The sequence below is a fragment of the Perissodus microlepis genome, chromosome 15 (assembly GCF_051167445.1).
Source record: "Perissodus microlepis isolate ML-2025 ecotype Zambia chromosome 15, ASM5116744v1, whole genome shotgun sequence".
Lineage (NCBI taxonomy): Eukaryota > Metazoa > Chordata > Actinopteri > Cichliformes > Cichlidae > Perissodus > Perissodus microlepis.
The window spans coordinates 4,135,646-4,146,350 of NC_140475.1; positions in this window are offsets into that span (position 1 = coordinate 4,135,646).

Below are 10,705 nucleotides of genomic sequence, written 5' to 3' on the forward strand. Positions count from 1 at the left end.
CTGCCTGGAAACCAAAACAATTAGCAGGACTATTTCTGCAGAGATGACCACAATCCTCACACTTTTCCTGCCGCAGGTGGCGAAAGGCTCCTTTCCAATTAACAAGTCTAATTACATCACAACTCCACAGAGCTGTCTCGCATTCATTGTGTCTGATTGTCAGCAGGCACTTGTGAGTTGGTGCTTTTGTTTGATCTGTTTACAACTCTTTCATCGCGCGGTGTGAATTTAAAACAAAGCAGAAATAATCGGCCGGGTTGTAGTATGACTCTTCTTTTCTTACTAGGTTTGATAATTAGCTCAAAAAGGGCCCATTACTTGAATACTACTAAATACTTACCAAACTATGGTGCGTATTCATAGTGCAGCTTGCTAGTTAGATAGCAGGGCACTACATATAAATTAAAGGAGGTCTCCAAAAAAGAAATGTAACATAAACAGCTTCCACAGCTGTACTCACTGCTTCTTACTTTAATCCCAAAAACTACTATTTCAAATGTACATACTCTTGTATTACCAGTAAATATATATGAATATATATGAATATACAATGCTCATACATCAGCTGGCAACTATTATGAAATAAATTAAGCAAATTCAGTACCTAAATGACACATTATCACTCATAAAATGAACTTCACAGGCACCTGTATACACTGTCCCATTGCAATAGACAACTACTTCCTTGAATTTGGGCTTTTTATTCTGGTTGTTTGGGTTTTTGTTTTTTTACCAGAGATCAAGGGAAGCCATCTCTCATCCTACTTGCAATCTTGTTTCACCTTTAAGATTTCATTTAAACGCTCATCTCCTTTCCTGTAGTCGTGCACAGCTGATTCCTCTATACACCCTCTCGTTTACCGAGACCCCCATAATAAGCCAAGATGTGCTTCTCCAACTCCTTATCATAACTACTGTACCCAGGTGCCACCTTTAATTTTTAAAATGTGCTAATATGTTCCTGCTTTAATACTTTCATCCATCTATTTTCTTCCTCTTATCAAACCTTAGGTTCTCAGTTCCAGGTCTCAACTATTCACACACAGAGTCGCACCTACAGCTTAGAACTGCTGGAGTATTCAAACTCTGGACCTCCTTGGTTAGCGGTTAGCAGCAGTGCTGATCATGCTACCAGCATGCCAACCAATGCATAAAAACAATTGTAACCTACCCTATTCTTCTATTTCTCCTTATTATTATTACTAGTATGGCCAGAGGGGCCGATGGCGCGATATGGCAGCCTCGCTTCTGTCAGTCTGCCCCAGGGCAGCTGTGGCTACAACTGTAGCTTGGCTCCACCAGTGTGTGAATAATTATTAGTATTATTATACAGATGTAAGGAGGGAAAACGTTATTTTGCTCTCTCTTAAAATCAAAGCTGCGCACCAATCAATTCACCCTTTACAGCTAGTGTGTTCAGTCGTTAATGCTTGAGATTGCACGTAACGTCTGTCAGTGTTCTGTCTCTAATCATTTGTTTATCTTTCCTCACCAATTAAAAAAAATATGCTGTATATGTGATAAACTGTTTTCTAGCACGTATCAACTTCAGAGGTGGTAATATGTGAGTGGGACAGTCACATCTTGTTTTTGCAGCCCCAAATTGACAATTTCATGTTCAAGAAAATGTGTACTGAACTGGTGCACTTAAAAAAAAAAAAAAAAAATCTTTTAACATGTATTATCTTTGCAAACCATCCCCAAAAAAGTATTTCTCGCCAATCTTGTAGGGCATTACAGTTTTCTATCTTTTGAAAAGACAAAAAAAAACCACTAAATTCATCCTGAACAAAAACTAGACACTGCACGCTTCAGAGATTTTATAAAAAATGAGAAGTCCGTGTTGTTTTCTCCTTTCTGCTGCTTCTCTTGTACCTCAGCAAGGCACAAAAACAACCTGTTTCACCCAATTATCTCTCCCACAGGGTGCAGTCAGGCAATTTGGCTCAGTCAAGACTCTGATTCATTGAGCCAGATGATTTAAAGCTTTTGGGGGCCACAAGTCAGCCCACATGGACTGAAACTGCTTCGTGATTCTCAGTTGATATTTAGCAGCGCAAGTTGCTCCACTAAAGGTTGCAGAGACAAAAATAGAATGTTATTTCATGTCTCCCTCATTTGTCACTCTGTGAAAAACTGATTTCTGAGGGACAGAAAAATGCTTTAAAGCACAAAGTACCGTATTCACCCTGTACTGCAAAAGCTGCTTTCTACCTGGAAATTTATATTGATGATATGCTGATAACTGACATGTTTTTCTTGCAAAACATACATCATTGCATCACATAACCTCTAACCCACAGTGTCCTTCACAAATATGAAAGTAATTATCCCGGACATCAGACCTTGCAAAACCAATTCATTCGTGCTTGGCATCCCTCGAGGATGTATTTTCTAATAATTACTGTATGAGATTTAGAACTGAGGCACACATGAAAGCCGATACCTACAGTCAGCCACAGATGTCAGGATTGGTGGAAGAGTCCACTGGCACTTTAAGCCATTTTTGAGCAAAATGACAAATGGGCCAAAGAAATATCTTTTTGCAGCACACCTGCAAGAAGAGAAGTGTTTATGCGTGCGTCTATCCATTGTTTAGAGCCATTAATGGTTGATCAATGCATCAAGTCACTCTGGATTGTTGCAATTAGAAAACAATCCTGCAAAAAAAAAGAAGCCTATTTTAAGTCATGCGCTATCAGTAGGAAAAGCAACAGAGAGGATAATTGGGTATTGACGAAAGAGTGTGAAAGGCAAAGACAGCATGCAAGACCACTTTCCAATTTACTCTGTCATCTGGAGGCTCTGATTATGCTGTTTACTGACCAGATAATTGGGGCAATGTTCGATAAAAACAAACATTTTAGGGGGGACATGTCAAATACAAGCAAACTTGCATAAAAATATTCCAAACACTTAGCTGGAATGATTCTTTCCTATTTCCCGCAACTACTTGCAAGTCCTGACACACTCATGACTTCCTGGCTCCCCAGTGTTTAATGCACTGTTATTTGCTGGATGGAGCCATTTTTCAAAGCATAGGAGGCTTTTGTGCTTTCCTGGCTGATACTAAATAGCTTCTGAAGAGTTAATTGAGAGAATGATGCCATGATGGTTTCTACTACGAAAGCAACCAAATGATAGCTCACGGTTTATTAGCATTTAATTCAATTCAGTGCAATTTTATTTATATAGCACCAAATCACAACAACAGTTGCCTCAAGGCGCTTTATATTGTAAGGTAGACCCTACAATAATACATACAGAGGAAAACAACCCAACAATCATATGACCCCCTATGAGCAAGCATGTTGGCGACAGTGGGAAGGAAAAACTCCCTTTTAACAGGAAGAAACCTCCAGCAGAACCAGGCTCAGGGAGGGGCGGGGCCATCTGCATTAGATACATTTTTTAATTTTAATAAGAAAAGATGAAAGAATCTTCCAGTCAAAATTTAGCAACATTCAACATTTTAAATTGAAACGCTTAATAAATATTAACTTTCGGTTTCCTTTTTAATTCCTTAACTTTGAATACTGCTGATTACATTTTTTATTTGTTATTAATATTATATAATCACATAAAATGTAATTCATTTTTAATCTTTCTTCAGAAGGAACAGACAATGCACATAATGTGGAAAAGCCTAGTTTTAGCTGGGAATGAACTTTTAGCAGTCATTACATTAAATTGGTACAGCAGTTATACTTTTCCTACTCTAAACGTCTAACAATGCTTCAATGCAGTGTCTCCTTTTAATTGCCAAGTGCAGAAAATCATGTGAAACTTAAATGTGAGCACCATCTAGTGTTGAAAGCTATTATATTTAATGTGCTTCATTTAATTCTAAAAACAAAAAAGGGCATAATTAGTTTTTTAAAGTTTGTTCATGTAGACTGCCTATGTAGATTTTATACCTTCATGAAATATCCCCATGATTTTTTGTTTGAATTCAGTAAGTGACATACCATTAAATAAAATCCAATACTGATTTAAGTTAAGTTGTCGATAAAGCTCTAAAATCCTGAGGAAAAAAGAATACTGATACAAGAAGTACGGCTATATCAAGCTCTATATGACTCACATTTCCACCTGATTGAATTGCAGGCTTCTCTGTGTCTCGGTAGCTCAGTGGGTTTTGTTACCCCACAGCCAGCAGAAGCCTCGTGGCTTGGTGAAAGACAACAGAGGCCATCTGTTGTCTGTCTATTTTCTTTGGTGCTCTGCCACAAAACTCTGCTGCCAGAACACCCAAGGGTACCTATGTGCACTATGCTGCGCCTGGGGACCGGCTCATTGAGGCACCTTTATAGCCTACTGGCTCCACTGGGAGGTGCCTGCGTTCTGCCAAAGCCCAGACACAACAGTGGCGGCGTTTGAAAAGGGCCTTGTTGTTGCTGCATCGTTACACAACCGTGCCATTAACCTTAATTGGAGCAGCTTGGTGGAACACAGAAAAACTTTCAGCACTCTGAGGCAGTGATGTTGTTCCCCTGAGTTACATAAAATCGAAACTGATCTCAGGCTGAGTTAATTGAATTGCAGAATACTTATCGTCCTGCTGAGGAGCTGAGGAGTAACTGAGGAGTAAGTGCTGTACAGTTAGAACTAATTCTTTGTTTCTGAGCTGTTTTATGATCACGGAAGCATTGCTCCTCCCCTTGTTTCTTGGGAATCATAATGACACTGCTGTAATAATTTCCATAACGATTGTTACTTGGGTGTAGTCTAGGAAACACAAACTTAAGAACAGACATTGGAGGCTAAGGGGAATCCCCTTAAAAAATAGCTTTTAAATCAATAAATTATTTGTGAAAGACTGAATAAAGACCTTGTTTTAAGCAACTACATCATGTATGGTAGAGCTCACTATGACAAATTGCTGTATTTTACAGCATAACACAAATTGTTTTGGAAATGTATTCACTTGTGTTGTGACAGTAAATATATACATATTTTTCATCAGACTGATTGTTGTGGATATGTGGTGTAACCTCCTGTATTTATGTTACCAAGAATAATGTTAAGGTTTGGCTAGCAACAGGCTAGCATGACTGAGGCTCCTGTAGCATTTACTCAGCTCTGTCCGGTGTTCATCTTTAGGGCCTTTGTTGAAACAGTGAATACAACAGAATTCCTATTAGCTGGCTATGTGGTGCAGAGAGTTGTAACAAAGCTGATGTCTTGTCATAGTTTGGGAAAATCGAAGTCAAGGTTCATGGGTGAGTAAATACAGTTAGACTTTACTGTAATGAAGTGTTTGTGGAGGTTGCAGTAGGAGCCCCATAAAAGCAGCATAATGTCAACCAAATAGCTTACAGTATTACACTGCAAAGCTCCTATTTTGAGTATTGTGATTACGGTAATATAGCAGTATAATACGGCTAAATCGTGCTCCCAGTACTGATTTAGCAAGGGCATGTCTTACAGTACATTACGAGTCTGCCTATTCAACACATTCATATGTCACATCCCTTAATGTATAGTAGAATAGTAAAGAATAAAAGGTAATGCTCTTAAATGTTTCGGTTTTTCTGCCTAGCTTTTAGACTCTTGGGTCTTTCTTTTTCCCACTGTAGCGTGATAGTATTATTAATATTTTCTATTCATCATTTTAAAAAAATCCCCCTAGCACTTCCAGCCTAAATCTGTTATCTCATGCTGATATTAAGCTCCATAGAGATTGGATTGGAAAAGAAGATTACTGTGGCAGAAGGATTTTCCGGGCCAGCGGGTCACTGCACATGCATTGGAACCAGCAGCATTACAGTAACTCATCTGAATATGTTTGTCCATGGAGTTAATCTTCCATTAACTGCTAACAGAACTCCTCCAGAGTGTATGTCGCTCTGGCTTTTTGAGAGAAAGCCGAGGACATTAGGAAAACACATTAAATTTGTTAAAAGGACAAATAAAGCAAACACTTGAATGGATTTCTCCCCCTTAACTAAATAGCTAAGGCATTGTCTTGGTGTTACAATAAGCTGCAAACACACATCAATTATTTAGCCCAAACAGAGCTGGAGTCTGAGAACATTTTTGTGTGTTTTTTTCTAAGTCACGAAATGGTTTGTGAATGTCAACAGCTTGACAGATTGTGGAAATGCACAATACTGAATGAATAGTGTAAACACGAGATGAATCATTGCTGTCACAGGCGATACAAGCACGGAGCGGTAGAAATGTGGCTGTCTGTAATTCTGCTCTTGGCCTCCACCAGCCTATAAAATCTTTATCTTTGCAACCAGTAATGTCTTTTCTAAGTAGAGTTTTCTATGTTTATGTACCTACTTATGTTCAAAATAGAAACGGCAACACTTTCCATGGTGTTTATACTGCAAAGCAGCTATTGCCCGTTCATGGCCTCTGTAGAAGATCTCTAATTCGTCACATTCCTAATTGCATAGCATACACATTGAAACTGCATGAATTAAATCAGATGAAAGCCTACGATCACGGCGCTAGACTGTCAAACATAGCTTAGAAAACACACAATGTCCTCACATTATCAGTTGCACAGGAACCATTCCTTCATGTCTTTATGAAAAAATGTGATAGTTTGAGCGAGATTTCACATAAAAGGCAGCAGCGTGTGTGCTTGAGGTCATGATCTGCGAATCCTTCTCCACAGAGAAGCATGCCTCTGAAGAACAGAGCATTGCTTCTCCTTGCTGAGGGTGGAGCTGATTTGTTGCAGGTGTTCACGGCCACACAACCTCAGACCCCATTATCCCCACTGCCATGTTTCACAGCTAGTTTGAGGTATCATTTTCTCTCCTCTGTGTCCTCTTACGTACACCCTTCTGTTGCCACTAATCTCAAACTTGGATTTATGGGTATATAAGACTTTCACTGTCAAATGATAGGTTGTGTAGTCCACAACCAAGCATTAAGCTTTGTTTCGCCTCCTGTGAAGTGGTTTGGAGGTCGCTGTTGAACAGCAGTGTTTTGGTGATTCGAGTTCTTTATTTAGCAAGTTCTGTGGCTCTGATTAAGTTGCTTTTTCTGTCTCTCTGTGAGGAAGAGATTGATCTTTTGATTGTTCTGATTGATTTTGCCTGCCTGATTGCGTTTTAGATACTACTCGTGTAGTTCTTGCAAAACATTTGAAAGTTTCTTAGAAACTTTAGAATGGCTACGATGTATCAAAAGTCTCTCATTGCATAGAACAACAGATTTTTTGCCATCATATTGCTGTTTGGTAAGTAAACAATGCAATAATTTTAACTGTTTATTTGAGGAAAAGGTTTTCTGCCACATTTTTTGGAAACATATTTTTCAGTTTAAAGGTCTTGCTGAAAAAAACCTATCCTTACTTTCAAAATTTGATATTTTGACTTTTTACTATTTTAATAAGCTATAGTGTTTAACTAATTTCAGTGTGTTTGGATGTACACTTTGCTAGCTTTTTTGAAAACAGACACAGCTGTGTGAGGAGCAGCTGGAATCTGCCTGAATGACACCTGAACACTGTTCTGACAGATCACAACTCACCTCTGTCCTTTTGGAAAAATTATATGACAAACTTAGTTTTGATTGCTAAACTATACGTGGCAGCCTTTTTTTTTACCCCTGAATTGTTATCCTTACATGTTATTTGCTATGAATTATATTTTTAAATGTTTAGACTCACATTATTTTCAAGCTTACATCATAACATGGCAGGTTTTTTGATATACTCTCCTGCTGTAATATGTGCTCTACAAATGTTTTTGCATTTGCGAAACGTCTTAAGACTTGGAAGCACAAATTTTCAAAGAAATGAACATTTCATTGGCAGGTAAGGTTTACATGAGTGTTTGTATTGTCAGGTTGTAAAAAAATTATTTAGCTTTTAAGCCACTGATAAAGTGTAATGAAGTCTAGCTTCTCATGTTCTACCAAATCTGCAGCAGAAGTCAATGGCAAATATTAATTTACTGCAGAAATCATTAACATATAGTCCTTTTAAACATCAGGTTTGTGGATGTAAACATTACTTAAAATACAAACAAAAAAATCTTCCTCCACTATTTAGCAATTTAGCAAGATAAACTGGATCAGATTAAAACATACCATTTGTGCTGCCTGTCTGCACTCTCATATGGACGCCTTCACCTTTCTGGACTCCTTCCTGGCTGAAGAATTGTAAAATATTACTACTTCTATAGTTAAATAAATATCTACCATAGTAACAAAAATTCCGTACTATTAGCTGGCAATGACAAGTGGTGGAGAAACTTTTCAAAACATTCCTTCAGGAAAGAGAGTGGTAAAACTCTCAATTTAATGTTAAACTGATTAATATTAATGTTGCATATGTTTAAGGTCGAGTTCATTTTAAATACATTATATTATATTTTATGTCCTTTTAAAAAAGTAAAATGTATTACAATTTATTCATGACAAAAAAGAAAAATTAGCTAAATGAAAAGGCTTGAGTAGTGTGTGACATGGTTAATTGTTAATATCTATGAGGGGATTAAAAAAATCAATGGAAATCGATGGTGGAGCATTAGTAAAGCAGCTGATTAAACATATTACATTCAAACATTCTCGTAGAAGCTAATCTGAAAGTGCTGGTGAGCCAGCACCTGGGTCAACTTGCCTGTTTTATTAAAGCTGCGGTCCCCTCTCCATCATGGTCACAGCTTTCCTTGCTCGGGTACTGAGTTATTAACAACTTCTTCACACTCCATCTTCTCTACATCACACATGTTGACCAAGGTGGTTAGCAAGAGGAAACTCTTAGGATGCTAAATCACCGAAGCTTTTTTACTTGCTAATGCTAGCTGTGTGATAACTGATCTCAGACCTGTAAAAGCAAAGCAAGTGGTAGCCTGCTTCGCGCACACTGGTCTCCTACCAGTGGAAGGCTAAGGGTTTATGCACAATGCGCATGCGCAAACATCGGCGGGTGGGGGGACTGCCGCCTTCTCAGCTTGGCTAGCTCAAATCATGTTAACCCGAAACGTACTTGCCTGTAAAACAGAGACAGCTACATTTTTTGCTGATGGCACCGATGTAACAAGATCGCAGTGACGTTAGGATGGATACAAACAGCTGGCTAAGTTGAAAGGAGAGAGATGTCTTTATTTTTGGTGCATTTTCATTTAAAGTGTCTATTTTTAAATGTGACAACCTTTTCCTGTGAGGTTAAAGGTCATTTGTAGACACCTTTATGATGAATTTAATAAGTGAATGCACATGTGTAGCAAGAAGAAAAAAATAAAAGCAGCCCAACTTGTTTTCAGTTTAACTATAAAGCATTAGCAAATAGTTTATTATCATAAATTAGTTAATAGTTATTGGTTAATAGTGATACAAATTAAAGTTTATTACCTCTTTGTAAGATCCCCTATTAGGGAAATTATACACACATGTTATTATAAGGAATAATTAAATACTAAGTTTAAAAACAGAACATTGTGTCTCAGTGAAACATATCTCTATATAAACTCATTTTTATGTCAAGTGTTGCAGTACTTGTACTGTCATTATTACCACTAGAGGGCAGGCCAGCATTCATTTTCTCCTGTGAAGGCAGTTGACTGTATTGAATTCTTTTATCTGCTTGATAACAACTTTTCAGGTGTACTCTGCTCATAAGCTTTCATGTTTCACATTTAATATACAAAGAAACCAACAAAGCCCACCACAGATCCTCATTTGTTAAATTAAAATCATCTCGCTATGTTAGCCCAAAGAGATCAGGAGGCTTGTGTTGCTGTGTATGAAACACAGTGCACTTGCAGGTGTTGTTGAGCAATGACACATGGCTTTACAGTGTCAATGTAAACCTAAGAACTTGAATTTGTTCTTGAGAATTTGGGTTATCACATTAGATAATTCAACCGTAAACAGGGTTACCATGAATGAACACGATAGGTGGAAGTGCTCTTGAGCACACACACACACACAGAGATGAAAGTACTGTCAAAGCACTGCATGAACAAATGAAATCTGAAGTGATTTTCTTCCTCGGAGCGATTCAAACACAGGATGGGGTCAGCAGGTCGGCTACAATTGCAGAACTACAATGTTGTCACACAGAACAGCAGAAAGGACTGTAGGCAGGAGTCTCTCAAGAGAGAGAGACACCAGGAAAATGATTTGACTGAAGAGCATTCTTCTGAAGTCTCATGTGTGCGATCATTTAGATGAAGTGGAGCTGACAGAGCAGTCCTCACTCATTTGCAATCCATTCAAGTTCTGACAGTGATTACAGTCTCATTAGGAATGGGGAAGTGCTTTTGTTGGGGCATGCTGGCCAGAAGAGCACTGGGTTTTTTGTTTGTTTGTTTGTTTGTTTTAAATACAGAAATAGGCTGCAAATATCTACATCACAGTTACTTGGTTGTGGAGAAATAACCATCACTTAGCTGGTAGTCTAAATTCCGATTCCACATTTTTATTCCAGGACTCGACTGGATTTGTCTAAGGGCGAGAATGTTTATGCTCCTTTTATTCTTTCTTTTTTTTAAAGCCAGGAAAAGCAAGTGGGTGGGGTCTTCTGTCCTCAAAGTCACAGCTGTGTTCTTGAGATGATTTGGGATACCCCCACTGCATGACAATGATATCCAATAGTAGATAGTAGAGTAATATAATCATTATTTGAAACTTTATTTATGAAAATTCACCATTGCAATGATTTCAAAGGGTGGCTAAAGACTTTTGCAAAGTACTATATATGTGTCCACTCTGCATTTAATCATTAGTTATTATT